Raw genomic sequence first — 20410 nt, 5'->3', positions numbered from 1 at the left:
GATTGGCAACATGATTCAGGTAACAAATGCATTATGAATCCATGACATTACATGCTATGCATTCTACTTCCGAGGTATAATCGGAAGGTATGGGGCCTATTTCCTATATTTATACGTATGAGACACAGATGGCCACAAGTTGGCGAATATGATCTCGGTTCGCTACCGGAAGGCACCACCATTACTTGCACTTGGTTGGGTATGACATGCATTTACATATATATATATATATATATATATATGTAATCACGACATACGATTATGCGAGCATACCATGCATATTTAATTTATATAAGGTTTGATGTCAGCCATGGTGGCTACCAGAGTTTTTGTTTCAGGTGGTATCTCTATTCCCTTTTTTACAGTAACTATTTATTATTCTCTTTTCTGCCTTACATTCCTATACATTTTTATTCATACTGACGTCCCGTTGCCTGGGGACACATTTTTGTTTCGTACATGCAGGTCCAGGTAGGGATTCTGATTGACCCCTCTGCTAGGATTCGGGGTTTAGCTATGAGTTGGTAAGCTCCACTTCTTCCTGGAGCTCTCATAGGATGTTACTTTTATTGTACAGTTTGGATATAATCGGGGCCTTGTCCTGACCAGTGCTTATGTCACTTATAGAGGCTATTGTGGACACAGTATTCTGGGTTTCTTTCTGCAGCTTCCAGTTTCCAGCCACATAGGCTTGGCATGTATAGATATGTATGTATGTGTGTGTATCTTCATTGTAGCCTTGTTGGCTAGCTAGTACCTTATTATCTTTGGCTTGTCTATCTTCGTCAATATGACTTACCGATATTCAGGTTATGACCTTAAGGGTCCAGTCATAGTAATTTAGATGTTATGCTGCCCGACCTTCTAGGCCCTCAGTTGAGTCAGTTGGTATGTTTATATGGCTAACTCGATTGCATAAGGTGTCGAGTGCAAGTCACGTCTTTTCTAGTTTGAGGCGTGACAAACTTGGTATCAGAGCAGGTCGTGTCCCAAAGAGACTCTGTGGTTCTTTCGCATAGTAAGTGTATCATTGCATGAGTATATGAGGTTTATATGACATGGTGTATCATGTTAGAAGAATAATCTTGCATAGGGATGGTTAAAAATAAAAGAATTGAACTAACGTTATGGGTCAAAAATGCCCTTAAACAAGTTCGAGTTAAAGAATGTCTCTTCTAACACCCCGCCCGTTCGAAAGGTTTAAGTTAACCAATACTTTTAGGGTAAGATAAAGAGTGTCTTATATGCTAATAAGAATGTTTTATAAGGTGATATAGTCACCCAATGATCGTAAGTTAAGTATTGAAGTCAAGCAAGTTGGGAAATAAAAGTTGACAAAGGTTAGAGTAAGTTTCTTTAATAAACCTTCTGAAATTTGGGTTAAATGTCTCAGAGCTTTTCTCCCAATATATAAAACTTTAGAAGAACTCCAATATATGAAATCGAAGGTCTACGAGTCTACTTTTTAACACATTAAACCGTTTGTCCATACGACTTCAGAATTGAGAGATATTAAGATTTTAGTGAGATTGCACAAGCAGGCACGTGAAGGTGGGTCCCTCTCCCCTATGTCGGTTTAGCTCTATAAGATTTGGTTTCCCTTCGTTCTAAATCATTCTTTTCGACCAAAATAAGAAGAAAACAGTCCTAAATCCTCTCTAAAGGTTCCCCTATTATCCAATCAAAGATTTACAAGATTTCATCGTGGTTTCACCGTCGAAACGTTCATAGAGATTGTGTTACTTCTTTCCTCCTCGTTGGTTGTGATTTAAATGATTCTTCGTGGTGAAGGAGTCTCGTTTATATGTGGTGTTGTTTCTGTTTGGAGGTAATAATTCTCACCCTTCATTTTATTGAGTGATTCCAAGTTATAGCTATTCTATATAAACAAGAACATGAATAGACGGCTGGAAAATCGTATTTTGATAGTTATGTGATGTTGGGCTGTTTTTGAAGTATTTTCTGATGTTGTTGTTGCTGGAAGTTTTGGAAATGATTTAGTTATGTGTGGTTGTTGTTAATATGAGTTTGGAAGAGAAGAAGAAGTATAGATGGGTAATTAATTATAAGATAAATAAGTGTAATGGTGGTTCTATTATTGCATTGCAATTTTCAAATGACTTCTTTTTGGTTCAACGTCTTGTGTTTGAGAAGACTCTTTGTAATTGAGGAGACATGCTAAAATACTATAAGCTCCATCAATTTTAAGTTAAGGTTCTGCCCTTTTATTCTCGTATTGCTTATGAAGATAAAGACGTGATTCCAAATGTAATTATTGGACGAACTCACAGGATGGTGATTGGAAGCCGTAAGTTCGAGTTATTATGGTTATATTGAATAATTAGAGGACTGTATTACATATATTTTTCTGGGTTTAATGGTTTGAAGACTCATGGTTTGGATTTGGTTGTGGTTATTTTGTGGTTGGAGAGGAGGGGTGTGGCGATACGCCGAGTTTTTATTATTGTGCAGGCATACTCTATTTGGTTGTTGTTGACTATTATGTAGGCCTCCACTTGTTAATAGCTGCTTTAAAAATGTATGTTACGTTATTAATTTGGGGTTGTAATTTGGAGAAGAAAAGGTAATGAAGCATACATTTAAAAAGGGTCTGGCGAGCTAATTACTCTGCTAGTAAGATCTAAATTGCTACTTTGACCGTGCCGTGTTAATATTCTGCCTGTAATGGTTGTGTGGCATGATTTTTTGTAGATTTCATACTGTGACATTATTTTATGTAGATTACATACTGTAAGGAAGGGGTACAATCCATATTGATACAACAAGACTCAGAATTGAGGTATGTTAAGGCTAAACACTGTACTTCCTTTGAGCACGAATTTTGGAATCCTAAATCATCAAATATTGTTTTACTACTCTATTATTAGAAAGACCTTTTGTGAAAGGCATTGATATTGCAGCTGGTGTATTTTTGTGACTCCATTATGTTGCTATTCCACTAGTTCGGTTAGATAGGGTATTTGGCGTCTATATGTCATTTTGTTGATTCTCTTGACTATAGGTCCATGTGTACAAATTATTCTTCTTCTTTAGGTGTAGTAACTTAAGTAGATTAGGGATGAATAATATCAATATGAAATTAGTCCTCCTTCCTCGCTAATTTATATTTTTTTGAAAACATTAAAATAAAACGTCGATCTCCAAAACTGTTAAACGTAAATCGTATGTTTAAACCACTAAAGTACGGGTTTTTTCTAAAATACTTTCTTTTACAAACTACTAAGGAAACATAAATAGATTCTAGGTGAATAATTTTTAGCTCTTTATGAACATCCTCAAGTTTAAGTTGCCTTTCTAAATCCATGTTAAGTGTTCCAGTTTAATCTACAAGTATATGAGGTTCTATGAGATATTTACATGTGATACGAAAGTGATTATGAGATTATGAGGACAAGAGCACCAATGAGCCAAGATTGGCAACATGATTTAGGTAACAAATGCATTATGAATCCATGACATTACATGCTATGCATTCTACTTCTGAGCTATAATCGGAAGGGTATGGGGCCTATTGCCTGTATTTATACGTATGAGACACAGATGGCCACAAGTTGGCGAATATGATCCCGGTTCGCTATCGAAAGGTACCACCATTGCTAGCACTTGGTTGGGTATGACATGCATTTGCATCTATATATATATATGTATTCACGACATACGATTATGCTAGCATACCATGCATATTTAATTTATATAGGGTCTGTTTGGAAAACCACTTGGTAATTGGAATTGGTGTAATTACTAGGATAGTAATTACCAGCCTAGTAATTAGACTGTCTAGTAATTACACTGACCTGTTTGGTTGCCACAGTTTAATTACATTGTAATTATACATGTCCCATTTGGATGCCACAGTGTAATTACACATGTTCTGTTTGGATGCACAATTGCAATCACAAAATTATAATAAATTTTAAAAATAAGATTCATTATTTAAAATTTATACTAGGCAAATAAAAAACTTTATAAATGACATTAAATTAAATAATTAAGATATATATTCTTTTTTGAAAATATATTAATTAATAAACATATGTTTTATGTAACTAATATTATGAAAAAATAATTGATTTATATTTTTTCAAATTAATATATTTTAATTGAATTGATCGTAACAACTAAAAGTATGAAGTTTCTACGAACATCGTGAAATGCATGTTTGATAAAAAGAATAATATATAAATAAAATGTCATAAATAATTAAATATTTGACAAAATTATAATCTATCAAGTCTAATTAAAAAATGACATACAATGTAAATTCAATATTACTAAAACAAATGAAACTGAAAATATAACATAAGTTATAAATTCAAAACAAAAAATTTAACATAATACTCTTATAACAAATTTCAACATAGCAATAAATATGATTTATTTTTATTTTTTCTTAATAAAGAAAACGTAAGCCTATAACCTTACTTAACAATAAATTCTATTTTAATTTAAAAAATAGAATACTAATAAAATTATGCTAATGAGAAAATAAGCATGGCATAAAGAAATAGATAATACGAGAAAATTACATAGAATCACGTAAAATAAGGTTGAGAACAAGAAGAAAATGAAATATAATAATATAAAATAAAAAATAAACTTTTACAAGTTTTTAGAATAATAAAAATTAAAAAAGAACTTAAAATAATAGAAGTAAAAAAAATTAAAACAAAAAAATAAAATAGAAAAATAGAAAAAGAAATTAAAAAGTAATCAGGTGGTAATTACACCATGTAATTACCAGCAATTCACAACCACTGCCTGTGAATTGTAGAGTGTAATTACCCCCTGCCAATTACACCAATTACCTGCTGACCAAGTAATTACATGTCCTTCAAAACATGACAAGACAATGTAATTACACCAATTACACCAAATCCAATTACCAGAGTGTCCTCCAAACAGGCCCATAAGGTTTGATGTCAGCCATGGTGGCTACCAGAGTTTCTGTTTCAGGTGATATCTTTATTCCCCTTTTTACAGTACCTATCTATTATTCCATTTTCTGCCTTACATACCAGTACATTTTTATTCGTACTAACGTCCCATTGCCTGGGGACGCATTTTTGTTTCGTGCGTGCAGGTCCAGGTAAGGATTCTGATTGACCCCTCGGCTAGGATTCAGGGTTCAGCTATGAGTTGGTAAGCTCCACTTCTTCCTGGAGCTCTCATAGGTTGTTACTTTTATTGTACAATTTGGATATAATTGGGGCCTTGTCCCGACTATTGCTTATGTCACTCATAGAGGCTATTGTGGACACATCATTCTGGGTTTCTTTCTGCAGCTTCCAGTTTCTAGCCACATAGGCTTGGCATGTATAGATATGTATGTATGTGTGTATATCTTCATTGTAGCCTTGTCGGCTAGCTAGTACCTTATTATCTTTGGCTTGTCTACCTTCGTCTATATGACTTACCGATATTCAGGTTATGACCTTAAGGGTCCAGTCATAATATTTTAGATGTTATGCTGCCCGACCTTCTAGGCCCTCAGTTGAGTCAGTTGGTATGTTTATGTGGCTAACTCGATTGCATAAGGTGTCGAGTGCCAGTCACGCCTTCTCTAGTTTGGGGTGTGACAAGAAGTTACCAAATGCCCATCTATTTTAGAGTAAATTCTGCTACTTCTCTGCTGTTAATTACAAAAAGTATAATGGCACCCTATGGCTTTCAGTGCTGTAAGTTCTAAAGTGTGTATGTAGGCCTATAAGTCTTGAGTTTCACCTGGAAACACAGGGGATTTCTATTTTCTGATGAGAGGACATTGCTGATGTAACATGTTATAATCCAACACTCATGAGTTAGTCTCCATATCCCAATCAATTCTAACCAAAGTTGATCTCTCGTAGGACTGTCATTCTTGGAATACATAACTATGAGCTTACTTTTAAAGTCACTTGTATTGCCACTGAGCGTACAATAGATGAATTGCTTACTTAGCTACTCTAATTGTATTTGGGCCGAATTCTTCCACAGTAGCCAGGTTCTTCCCTTATTCCCCATTGGATAGTTTGAACCATATTTCCAGTCAACTCCTAACTTATTTATAATGTTTTGAGCCTTTTTTCCCTTTACTCTAGTTTCAATGAGTCCCACTACATCCACCTTGTTATTATTTCAGAAACATCCTGACCTCTTTCTGTTTGAAGGGTCGATTCATCCATCTATCATTCCACATAACTAATCTCATGGTGGGTGAAGACCCATGGGGTCGCCTGTACTTGTGGATGCCTTCATGGTTAGACTTTGGAACCTATTTAGGAGTGGTATAGTAGATCATATCAAGTAACCAGATGATTCCACTAGTTCTGGTTCCTTTGAAACATCCTCAAACATTTTCTCTTCTACCAATGGAATTTTAGTCTTGACCATCCTTGTCTCACCTTTGGTAGCTTGACCCTGCATTTCTTTCTACTCGGGATGCTGCAGCCTCCTTATATATTTTTTTTCATTTATTCTTCTCCTGAAATTTTCCTTCAATCACACTCCGATCATTGTTGTTCCAACAGTGTGGAAGCTCATGGACAAACATCATACATCTAGAATAGAACATAGGCTGCCAATCATAATCCACTGATTGTTAAAAATCACTATGGAGGGAGGGGTGGAGATATAAATGCTATCCAACAACGGTTGAGCCACGTCAACCTCTACCAAGAACCTTGCATACGAAATTCGTGTCATATCAGCTGTGAAAATTATTCGTGTGGATAGGTTTCCCAATCACACTTGCGACCTTGCTAAGTGCACCCTTCAACCAGTAACCTATCGATAACCCAGGAATTGGCCCCCACTTTGGAATTGTGTGATATAATCCGGGTTAAATTCAAAGTTCAATTCCCATTTTTGTAGAACAAATGGTTTATTTTGGAACATGTATGGACCCTCATGAAGTATTTATTCACATTCCTCTTCAGTATGAAATCGGAACATAAAGTAACCCTCATCATCTAATAGGATTTCAAGCGGATATTCCATTTTCCATTTAGTTCACATAAAATTCTCCATGGATTTCATGTATGGAGTATCCCTTATGAAAAAAACAATTAATGTAGACTTCCAATATCTAGCTAGTTCATCTATGCCATCTTCTACAATTTTCACACATTTCTTTCCATTCCTCAAGCTCGGAGGTATATAGGGTAGTGGTTTCCCTCATTCTGCCTTCCTATTTTCCTTTCGCTCACTATGTTCCATAGTAGCCGTCAACGTCAGATGTGGAGTAGAGGTATCCATCCCTGAAAATTATAGTTGCCTCATCACCGACTGTGAGTTCGTCGTTGCACATCCCAAAGTACCCCCTAGATGTGACATGATGTATAAGACTCTGACCCGAAAAGCCCTACACAAGCCACTTTAGAATACATCATAAAAGATCATAGAATAGAAAGAGTTCGAAAGACAATTTTTATATCAAAGAGTTTGTCAAAAATGAAGCAGAAGTCTAACATAGTTTCATAGACATCTATTACATCAAGAGTGATTGAGACGTAACCCATCTATCACATACAATATTTGAAAAGTAAAGATAACAAGAAATTAAGGGTTTGGTCCTCAAAACATAAGGACTAACCACTCTTCTAAAGCTACTAAGGTGATCACTAGCCACGAGGGTGTGGAATAAGAGCGTCGGGTCCCTATATTTGGGAAATAATATCGGTAAGAGTATGAATTAGTACAAAGAATGTACCAAGTATGATAGCAATGCATAAGAGTCATGAAATCATGAAAAAAGGACTTCTCATGACATCAAATGACCTAATTTAAACATAAGATAAAAGGGCTAGAAAACATAAATCACGATCATGGTCAATGAAAGTTAAATCATATTTAAAACACGTGGGAAATACTTTATAAGTGACCTTGGTTCATTATTGTGGAAATTAGCCTATAAAAGACATATAGACCATGTGTGATATAACATGGAATCTAATGTGCTCCTCCCACACCAAAAAGAGATTGTCCTACTTGCCAAGGTAAGGACCATGAACTTCTAGCATACGTGGATCCACTGCTAATGTGTATCTAAGATCATCATTGTCTATCTAAGACAATCATCCTATGGTGGCACATAGTTATGGGATACGGGTAGTTGCCACCTGTCCACTCGGTGCTAACCATAAATCCCATGAAATAATTATTATTTTTAGCTTGACTTATCATTATGGAGCATTAATAATCGCCGCTTGTCTTATCATCCATGGAAAAGTATAATTAAGCAACCGAACCAAGCTAGAAACATCATAGAATAGCTCCTTAGACCATACGTGAGAAAATCTTTCACCATCCATGATATTTTCATATTAGCTTTTAAGTCCCATAGTCATTCACTTCATGCTAGAAATGCTTTACTACTAATGGAAATAGTTATGAAAGTGTGATCTATAATCATTGATGGCATATCCGGATAACATACTAATCGAGACCTAATTTAGGAAAATAGCCTAAAAGGCATTGTGGGAAAGTCTAGATCTCGTTCATGTCATGTGGCCAAGATTCATAGAACATATAGATACCTTCATCTATAAGATTACTTGAGTCATAAGCATTACTTTCATAAAACATGCATTTTTATTAATTCATAAGCTTCATCATGTTTTCATAGTAAAAAAATCCTCAAATTCATTTACATCAATTTCATAAAGAAAAGACATGCATATCTTCATAAATTAATATTTCATGGTTCATAGTAAAAATCATAGATCTTGCATGAGTTGATGGGAATTCAACTTAGAAACATGTAATTACTTCAATTCATGCATAAGAAGACATGAAACAATCAATTGGATCAACATTGAAAGGAACCCATGACAATTAAATAAAACCCTAATTTGATTGGGGAATCTAGCTCTACAAATTGGATAATTTAGGAACCTTATAGAGGAAAAAGCTCCATAAGTGGAGACTATCATATCTTGATGCCAAAATCTTGCAATTAATGGAGGATTTGGAGACTTGATCCTGAAACCCTAGACTTCTTCTTCTTCTTCTTTTTCTTCCTTAGAGAGAGAAATATTTGAGAGGATGACTTTATCAACTTTTGGAAATTTAAGAGAATGAATTGAATTGGGTGATTTTGGGGGTAAAAGTGTTTATATAGGGCCTAGGGTAGAAGGTAAAACAACATAGTATTGAGTTAAAACAATCGGGAGAAGACTGAAACGACCCTGACTTAAAACTGCTGAAGTACCTCTCACGAGGGACTTCACGGACCGTCTAGATGATGATGGCCTGTCAAGTGGGTCGTGAAGATGCCCTGACAGACAAGGCTTCACTAATACGGGCATAAATTTTTTACTCTAGGCTCAAAATTAGGCAAACTCAATGGTGTTGGAAAGAGGATTCAAAGATCTTTAAATTGATAGGTTATGCGCCACCTAATTCATTTTGTCCTGAAAGATATAATTGTTTGAAGTTGACCCAAACTTCCAAGTCTGATAAGTCTCCTTCACGGTCCGTGTAAAGCTTCATGAACCATTTAGATGTCCGTGGTCCTTAAGAGTGACTTAAGGTGAAACCCTTTTGGACTGGGTGACTTGTTGACCCACTAGACGGGCCGTCTAAGTCACCACAGGCAGTTTGGGGCACCGTCTAGGTGACCCCTACCTGGGGCAGATTCCAAAAATTGTTCACGAGCCATTTAACTGGTCGTGGTCCCCTTCATTGACCATCTAGGGCGCCGTGAAGGGTCCATGGTCAATTTTTGGTTTGCGGACCTTTCCCATTTTCCCTTTCTAGTCCTTTTCAAATCTGAGGGATTACAATATCTCTCCCTTGGAAACATTCGTCTTTGAATGGAACTCAAAGTAGAACGAAAAGAGTAGGAGATAAACTAACAACTCAACATTAATGCAACTTCATAAAAATACACATAACCAAGGAGGAACCTCGACTCCAACTAAACACATGTTCAAAACATCATTTCATAAGGTCTATATGCAACTCATACTCAAATGCACATAATTATGAAACAATCAAATAAGCTAAATCATATCTTCAAAAAGCAAATTTTTCATGAGCATGCATGCACGAGGAAACATGGGAATGACTAAAATACAAGAATCCTAAAGAGTAAACCATGAGGGCTAATGCCTCAAGCTAGACCCAAAGATAGAAGGAAAAATATAGGGATAATAAGACATCACATTGCCTCCGGCCTTTCACATACCAAGCCATAGAAAGGAACTTTTCTAAAATCAACATAGTTCTACTCACACCCCAACCATGAAGCACACTATCTCCTATTTGGGAGAAAACCTCATTAGTCTTTTCAAATTCGTTTCCCTTAACCCAATCATAACACCGAAGTCCTAAAAACCACGGAACCATTGATACAAGTAAACACTTAAGAAGTTTCCACAAGGATTTGAAGGACTACTCCAAACACAATCACCATACACAGAGTCTTATCATAGCCAATGAAACACTCAATATCAAGCAATGCGTAACCTCAAGCTAAAAGACCATAACTTACCAATTACGGCATCCGGGGAACCCTCATGATCTTGTCGAGTATGAAGAGCATAAAACCTATTTTGTTCCTGACCACCACTAGGACCTGAGGAAGGGAAGGGTTGAGCCCGTCGATAATTATCTCCCTCATTCCTAGCAACCAAAGGACAATCTCTTATCTTATGATCTTGCGTAACCTCAAGCACTCACCCTTATGTTTTCTCCCACACTCCCAACACACAGATGAAATTTTCTAACTACAACCCTAACCTTGAGAACGATTACCTCCACCAGACCTTGAATGTTAGAACTCGCCATTATCCCTTCTTATCTCTTTGAATCTCTAGTCTTCCCCTTACACTTTTCTTCTTCTATTTGTTGTGCATGAACCATCAAATGGGAGACATACATCTCTTTAACAAGCATGGTGGTTAGGCATTCTTTGACCATTAAGTCAGAAGCACCTGACACAAATTTACTCATCCTTGCCCTTGGATCGACAACCATAGTTGGAGCATATTTGGACAATTGCATGAATTTTGAAGCATACTCCTACGCACTCATATCTCCTTGATGAAGTTTAATGAACTCAAGTACCTTTGCCTCCCTCATCTCAAGGGGAAAAAACCTATCAAGAAAAGCCATCTTAAATTTCTCCCAATCAAGAGGACCGATACCACCATATCTTCCTTCCATTGGTTGAACCAAACTTGAGTAACACCTTTGAGTTGGTAAGCGGACAAATCCACATTTTCTACCAAAGTGACACCCATAATTATTCCCACTATCTTATAAACCTCATCAATGAACTCTTGAGGATCTTCCTCAACTCTAGACCCATGAAATTCTGGAGGATTCTACCTAGTAAACTCCCTCACTCTAGTTTCCATTGTACCCATATTTGGGTTCACGGGAGCCATAACATCCCTATTTGCTTGAGCCTTCATATCTTTGGCCAATACATGAAGTGCTTCTCAAAACTCATTATGAGTCACTTGTTCATCCAAAGGGTCAACCGGCACTTGAGGAACCTCTTGTCTCATATTTTTACGAACATTCCTTCTCGTGGGATTTCGTTGTGGAGGAATATTCTGAAAAGCATTGGATAAGGATTAGGAGAGAGACATATAGAGTTACACTTTATCACACAATGTTAGAATAATCAAAGAAGTGGAATTTCCTAAACATCTTATAGCTTCATATTCATAAATATGGCGCTCTTCACACTCATGAACAAGACTCTACTCGATGTGGCTTATGAGACATCCTAGGTCCTTTCTAAATCTTTTGCTCTGAATACCAAGTTTGTCACGACCCAAAGTACCCCTAGACGTGACATGGTGTATAAGACCCCAAAAGACCCTACACAAACCACTTAGCATACATCATACAATATCATATCATCGAAAGAGTTCAGAAGACAATTTTATATCAAAGAGATTGTCAAAAAAGAAGCAGAAGTCTAACATAGTCTCAAAGCCATCTATTACATCAAGAGTGAATGGGACGTAACCCATCCATCATATACAATATCTGAAAAGTAAAGACAAATAAGAAATTAAGGGTTCGGTCCTCAGAACATGAGGACTCACCACTCTTCAAAAGCCACTAAGGTGATCACTAGCAATGAGGATACATAATAGGAGCATCAGACCCTACATTTGGGAGATAATTTAGGCAAGTGTATACGTTAGTACAAAGAATGTACCAAGTATGATAGCAATGCATAAGAGTTATGAAATCATGCTAAAAGGACTTTTCATGACATGAAATAACCTAATTTAAACAATAGATAAAAGGGTTAGAAAACACAAATCGGGATCATAGTCAATGCAAGTTAAATCATCTTTAAAATATATGTGAAATACTTTAAAAGTAACCTTGGTTCATTATTGTGGAAATTACCCTTTAACCGACATATAGACCATGTGAGCTATAACATGGAATCTACTGTGCTCCTCCCACACCGAAAAAAGATTGTCCTACTTGCCAAGGTAAGGACCATGAACTTCTAGCTTACATGGATCCACTAGCTAATGTCTATCTAAGACCATCATCATCTATCTAAGACAATCATTCTATGGTGGCACATAGTTATGGGACATGGGTAGTCACCACTTGTCGACTCGGTGCTAAACATAAATCCCATGGAATAGTTATTAATATTAACTTGTCTTATCATTATGTGACATGGGAAATTGCTGCTTGTCTTATCATCAATGGAAAGGCACAATTAAGAAACCAATCCAAGCTAGAAACATCCTAGAGTAGCTCCTTAGACTATGCGTGAGAAAACCTTTCACCATCCATGATTTTTTCATAATAGATTTTAAGGCCCATAGTCATTCACTTAATGCTATAAATTCCCTACTACTAATGTAAATAGTTTTGAAAGTATAATCTATAATTATTGATGGCATATCTGGATAACATACTAATCAAGACCTAATTTAGAAAAATAGCTCAAAAAGCATTGAGGGCAAGTATAGATGTTGTCCATGTCATGTGATCAAGCTCCATAGAACATATAGACACCTTCATGTATAATCTTACTTGAGCCATACACATTAATTTCATAAAACATGCATTTTCAATAATTCATAAGCTTTATCATGTTTTCAAAGTCAAAACATCCTCAAATTCATTTACATCAATTTCATAAAGAAAGGACATCCGTATCTTCATAAATTCATGTTTCATGGTTCATAGTTAAAATCATGGATCTTGCATGGGTTCATGGAAATTCAACTTAGAAACATGTAATTACTTCAATTAATGCATAAGATGACATAAAACAATCATAGGATCACATTGAAAGAAACCCATGACAATTGAATAAAACCCTAATTTGATTGGGGAATCTAGCTTTACAAAATTGGATAATTTAGGAACCCTATGGAGGAAAGAGCTTCATAGGTGAAGACTATCATACCTTGATGCCAAAACCTTGCAATTAATGGAGGATTTGGTGACTTGATATATAAACCCTGGACTTCTTCTTCTTCTTTTGAGAGCGAAATATTTGAGAGGATGACTTGATCAACGTTTGGAAATTTAAGAGAATGAATTGACTATGGTGATTTTTGGGGTAAAAGTGTTTATATAGGGCCTAGGGTAGATGGCTAAATGACATAGTATTGAGTTAAAATAATTGGGAAAAAGACTAAAATGACCCTGACTTAAAACTGCCAAAGTGCCTCTCACGTGTGACTTCACGGGCCGTCTAGATCATGATAGCCCATCAAGTGGGTTGTGAAGATGCCCTGTATGGAAGGGCTTCACTAATACGAACATAAAGGTTTACTCTCGGCTCAAAATTATGTAAACTTGGTGGCATCGGAAAGAGGACTCAAAGATCTTTAATTTGATAGGTAATGAGCCATCCAATTCATTTTGTGCTGAAAGATATGATCATTTGAAGTTGTCCCAAACTTCTAAGTGTGATCAGTCTCCTTCACGGACGACTTCACGGTCTGTGTGAAGCTTCATGAACCGTTTAGACGTCCGTGGTCCTTAACAGGTACTTGGGGTTAAACCCTTTCTGACTGGGAGGCTGGACGACCCATTAGACAGGCTGTCAAAGTCCCCACGAGCCATCTGGGGAACCGTCTTGGTTACCCATACATGGGGCGGGTTCTGGAAATTGTTCACCAGCCCTTTAGCGAGCTGTGGTCCCCTTCACAGACTATCTATGGTGCCGTGAAGGGTCCATGGACCATTTTGGGTTCGTGGACCTTTCCCATTTTCCCTTTCTAGCCCTTTTCAAATCCGAGGTGTTACCTTTGTATTGAAACCATAGGGCTCCAGTTGTATAGATTTTTGTGAGTCTGACTCAGACTGTAGCTATCCCCCACTTCTTTGATAGACTAAAGCATAATTGGTAGGTAGACCAAAGGTAAGAGTGGATAGTTGTCGACCTCTGCTAATCTCAGGCATGGTAATCACATCCGGAGAACCCTCTTGTTGACCTTAGGTTTGGAGAGCATAGAAGCGATTCTGGTTAAGAGCATTGGAACCCGACCCACTAGGAGTTAGTTTCCCTCTTTCTCTAGCCGCAAGCATTGGGTAATTCCTCATTTTATGACCACTTTTACCACAACCATAACAACCATCCGTGCCGGCTAGGCACTTACCCTCGTGCTTACTTCCACACTTAGTACAATTAGACATAGGCAATGAAGATCCATTACCATTCCCTCCTTGAGGCTTAGGTTTAGACACCCTATAACAACCCAGAAAACTAGTAGGTGGAACTAGAGCCTAACGAGTGTGTGATTGAGTTTGATATGGGGTTTGAAGTTGTTAAATGATGTCCTGAGCTTAGGTTGAGGGGTTTAGGGGTTAAACATCAAGGTACGACTCCCCAAGGACCCCAAAGCCAAACCCACAAAGCACCCCAAATCTGCCCATGTTGCCAAAAACTTGGGACCTACGGATCAGACCTACGCCCCGTAGGTCCATCCACGCCTCGTGGGCTTGCTCCGTAGGTCAAGTTCCTAGATGACAAGCTCCAGACTAAAACCACGACTTACCAGCACGACTCGTGGATCCACCCACGGTCTATGGGTGGGGTTTCGTGAGTCACACCTGAGTTTCTGTCCAAGACTCAATCAAGGTAAGGGCAATGTGGTAAATTCCTTTTAAGGTTAGTTAAGTTAGGGGATAGTTATTATTGATTAATTAAAGTATTTTAAGGCTTTTAAAAGTATTAAAGCACCTTTTTCAATTCATTATTCCTAAACACTCAAAAATTAGAAACTACCTCTCCAAATATTCTCTCTAGAAACCATCATTGGAGAAGAAGGATTTAAGATTTCACCTTCCTCACTCAATTTTGGTGGAGTTTCTTCCATAAAGGTATGGTAGTCTTCATCCTTGATTAAGTTCCATTCAAGGAGTCCTTTCAAAAGGTGATTTCAAGTTTCCAAAATCCCCCAAATAGCTAGGGTTTCAACTCAACCCCATGGATTCCTTTCAGAGATGCTTTTAAAAGTTGAATTATGTTTTTTTATGAATGTATTACTGATTTTATATGATTTCAACTAGAATTCCTCAAGAATCCATGAGTTCCCCAATCCTAGCTATGGTCCTTCTTTACATTATGAATGTTGTTGCAAGTTGGTCCAATTGATTGGATGTGAGTTGATTATGATGTAATTGCATGATTTAAGTATGATTCTATATGTATACTTGATTAGCCTAAGATTCTAAGGTGAATTGATGTGGCCTAGGGCTATGTCATGAAAGAGACAAATTGAGGGTTTAGATGTGACCTTGTAAGATTGATGAACTTCTTGATGAATTGCCTTAGATTAGATCACCTAGACATGAATTGCTTATAAGTAAAGTTTGTAGATATGAACTAAATTGATTATGGCTTACATGATGAATCATGGTTGAAGTAGTATTGAGATTTAGTCTACTTGATGCTATACGACTATAATTGAGTAATAATGAAGCATGTGGTTAGTTTACCTTGAGAATTAGGTTTACATGGTGACCATATGGAGTATTGGTTGAGAGTAAGGCTTGTGATATGAAGATGACTCCTAGGGCTTTAAGGGTAAAAGCTAATATGAATAAACTAATGGTGTTAAGGCTTTAAGAAGGAAGCTATTATGTATGTTGAGTTGTATATGGCCCTATTGTGAAAAGACTTCACCCACATGACCTATAATATGATCACATGAGTTTATGCATAAAATGAATGAATTAATTTAGTCATGAGTATATCTATGTTTCATGTATTGAATGCTAGATGTGTTGACTCAATGTGATCCTTGAATGCAAGATATGAGGTGTATGCATGATTATGATATTATGTTCATGTTTATGAACACTTTGAGAGTGAAGTGTCTATCGTGATAATGTTGTTGTTGTGTCATTGAAAGGACAATCACACACACACACACCCCATGCATGAATATGACTATTATGTGCCTAAGGTGTTGCTTGTGGTTCATGGCCCTTGAAGGGAAAAGTTATGAGGGTTTGTACATCTTTATGAGAATTGTGTATAAGCTTATGATTCACTTAGAAAGTGAAGATCTTATGATTATTGTGTAATTGTGGTATTGTTGAAAGGTAATTCTCCCCATATCCTTACACTTTATTATGCATGAACTATTATTACTATGATGATATTGTTGTGTTGAATGAAAGGCTATTCTCATGAACACACTATGAATATGATGTGAAAGGTTTACTCACATATTAATGATTCTAAGGTTGAAATGACATTCTCACCTAATGAATGTATGAGCTATTATGATACTATGTTGGTTTGAGTGCCTAATGCATTCTTTCATGAACATGAACTTAATTAAAGACTTAATATGACTTTTAAAGGGAATTATGCTTAGCACCGTGTGGATATGAAAATGAGATGGAAGCTTTTACTTTAGAAAGTCCGGTTTCCCAATGTAAGTTATTTCATGAGATGGAAACCTTTTACGTTAGTAGTCCGGGTTTCTAGTAGCAATCTCCTTATCTCATAACTATGTACCCTCATAGGTCTTTAGCTAGTGGATCCACCTAAAAGCTAAAATGTACGTTCTACCTTAGGCAAGTAGGTCACCTCTTTTCGGTGTGGGGGTAGAACACCGGATTCCATGTAGCTCACATGGTCTATATTTGTTAAGGCTATTTCCCTATATGATAAGAATATGAATTACGATAAGAACATGAGTTATGTATTATGGTTCCTCAAGAAGTTCTACTTAGTATGAGTGGGGGTATGGGACTTCATTCATGCATTGCACAAGTAGACTTTGAGAGTGGGCATGGTATGTCTCTCTTATGATACGATGATTATGAGTTAAATGTATGCTTTATATGAATTATGAACATGAACTACACTTATGACTTCCTAATGAGCTTTACTTAGTGTGAGTGGGGGTATGAGACTTCACTTATACATTGCACAAGTAGACTTATAATGGGGTTATGGTGTAGTTTCCTTATGCTATGAAGACATATGAACTTATGTTATGCATGATCATGGTGGCCTAGAAGTGATACTTAGTGTAGATAGGATTATGGGATCCTATCTATGCATTGCACAAGTATGACTTAGGGTTGCTTATGTGATAGTTCTATTATGATGATATGATCTTGGTATGTAATTATGAATGTGAACTATGTCTTGTGAAGATTGGAGTATTCATTATGTTGTGTTGGGGACTATGCTTGTGATTATGATGATATCCTTTATGTTATGATGAATTGTGCATGGTTTGCCTTATGAGCTAAATTCTCCAACTATTTCAAAGATGATGTTCAAAAGTGGCATATAGCATGGTTTCAAATAAAATGTCCCTTTTATGCATGTTTTACAAATTTTTATGCATGGCTTCCATACTTAGTACATTTTTGTCCTAACCCAAATTTCTACATTTTCTATAAGTGTAGGGTTTGGAGATATAGGATTCTACCCTCGTGGCTAGGACCTTAGTAGATCAAGAAGAAGAAGATTGGCGAGTCCTCATAGTATTCGAGGGCTTGATCACATGTCCTTTATGTCTTTCTTTTATGTTTTAGATTTATGTAAGGGCTATGTCCCTAAGATTGTATTCAAAAGTTTTAATCCAAGTATTATAGATGGTTTGAGTGGTGTTATAGATTCTCTCATTTTATAAAATACTTCGATTGTAAAGAAAAGTTTTAAATTCCGCACTATTTTTCCCTATGTTCTTATGTTATGATATGCTAAGGGCTTGTATGAGACCCCTTCGGGGTCAAGTACGCCATGTTACGTCTAGGGGGTACCCCTGGGTCGTGACACACCATATATTTGTTGTACATAGGAGGAGCATTCGAGGAACCTTGACCGGAAAACCGTTGCCAAAATCTAGGACGACCTTGTCCGTCGGACCTTGCATTAGAGAAATTTCCATCATCGGTCTGAGCTCTTTTTACCTCTGTAGACTTTTCCTTGAGTTTCTCCTCCTTAATTTGTTGTGCATGTACCATGAGACGAGAGATGTCCATGTCATTAATGAGCATTGCGTTTCGGCACTCTTTAACCATCATTTCGAACACACCCAAAATGAACTTACTCATCTTAGCTCTTGAATCGACAACCATTGTTGGATCATATTTGGATAATTGAGTGAACTTTAGAGCATACTCCCTCACACTCATACTCCCTTATTGAAGGTTAATGAACTCAAGCACCTTAGCTTCCCTCATCTCAAAGGGAAAGAACCTATTAAGAAAAGCGACCTTAAACTTCTCCCAATCAAGGGGCCCCGCATCTTCCGACCTCCCTTCTTTCCATTGATTATACCAAATTTGAGCCCCATCTTTTACTTGATAACCGCCCAACTTCACCTTTTCCACCAGCGTAACTCCCATGATCATCAAAATCTTATAGACCTCATCAATAAACTCTTGAGGATTTTCCTCAACCTTAGAACCGTGAAACTCTGGAGGATTCATCCTTGTGAAGTCCTTCACTCTTGAAGCCGACGTATTCACATTTGAGCTTGCGGGAACCACAACCTCCCTATTGGCTTGGGCTATCGCGGCTTGTGCCAACACTTGAAAAGCAGCCTTAAACTCCACATTAGACACTTGTTCGGCCAAAGGATCGTCCGGAACTTGAGGAGCTTGGGGAGGAGCTTCTTGTTCCGCATTCTCCCTCACATTCCTTCTAGCATAAGCTTTTCGGGTAGCCATATCCTGAAGAACATAAGATAAGGATTATGAGAGAGACTTTATAGAGGTAAACTCTATCACACGACTTAAGAGTAATGAAAGAAGTGAAGTTTCCTAATCATCTTGTAGCCTCTTATTCATAAATGTGGCGCGCTTCACACTCATGAACAAGACTTTACTAGATGTGGCTTATGAGACATCCTATGACCATTCTAAACCTTGTGTTTTTTGTCACGATCCAGGGGTAGCCCATAGATGTAACATGGTGTATAGAACCCTGAAGGACTACATACAAGCCACTTAGCTCTCATAAAATAAGAAATAGAACAATAAGAGTAAAGCAACAGTCCAAGTCCAAAACATTTTATAAAATGAAAAGTGGAAGTCTAAGCTCTTGTCTCATCATAGCCATCTAATACAATAGAATGAAATTGGGCCTAGCCCATACATCATGTCCAAAAGAAAAAATATATGAAAGAAAGTGAAAACAATAAATTCCGTCCTCGAAGTATAAGGACTCACCAAAGCTCGGGAATCAATCAAATCACCCACTAGCCACGAAACTGAGCACCCTGAATAACGAACCCTACATTTGGAAAAAATGTAGGCAAGAGTATGCGTTAGTACAAAACAATGTACCAAGTATGATAGCCATGCATAAAACATTTAAAACATGCTAAAAGAGGCATTTCATTACATGACATGCAATTGACCAAGCTAAAACATCATATGAAAGAGTTATAAAACATAAGTCATAAATCATGGCCAATGCAAGCTAACTTCTTCTTTAAAACCTTTGAACTCATATGTGATACTCCTTGAGTAACCTTAGTTCATTATTACTTGTGGGAATTAGCCTTAACCGACATTGAGAGCATGTGAGCTATAACATGATCCCTCGGTGTCTCCCACACCGGAAAGGGTTGTCCTACTTGCCAAGGTAAGGACCATAAACTTCTAGCTTAAGTGGATCCACTAGCTAATCAAACTATGGGGGCACATAGTTAAGGGATAAGAAGATTGCTACTAGAATCCCGCCCTCTACTACGGGGGAGCTTCCATCTCAAGAGATTGCTTCTAGAAACCCGGCCTCTACTATGGGAGAGTTTCCATCTCACTATCAATATCCACTCGGTGCTAAGCATAAATCCCACGGATTAGTTATTAAGTCTTGACTTATCTCATAACTCATGGAAGGTGCCCTTGGACAACCAATCCAAGCTAGTTCATTAGGATAACTCTTACTCATGGACTCAATTAGGTGAGAAAGCCTTTCAACCTA

General features: G+C 37.1%; 1 pseudogene; it reads right to left on the bottom strand.

Annotated features, from left to right (window-relative positions):
* LOC125842803 (uncharacterized) overlaps window positions 1–18555 on the bottom strand; it is a 79196-nt pseudogene extending 60641 nt beyond the window's left edge.
* Window positions 18556–20410: the final 1855 nt, after the last annotated feature.

This window comes from Solanum stenotomum, chromosome 10 (genome assembly GCF_019186545.1).
Source record: "Solanum stenotomum isolate F172 chromosome 10, ASM1918654v1, whole genome shotgun sequence".
In the NCBI taxonomy this organism is placed as follows: domain Eukaryota; kingdom Viridiplantae; phylum Streptophyta; class Magnoliopsida; order Solanales; family Solanaceae; genus Solanum; species Solanum stenotomum.
Note: the sequence above shows the minus strand (reverse complement) of the source record. Positions and strands in the feature narration are given on the sequence as shown.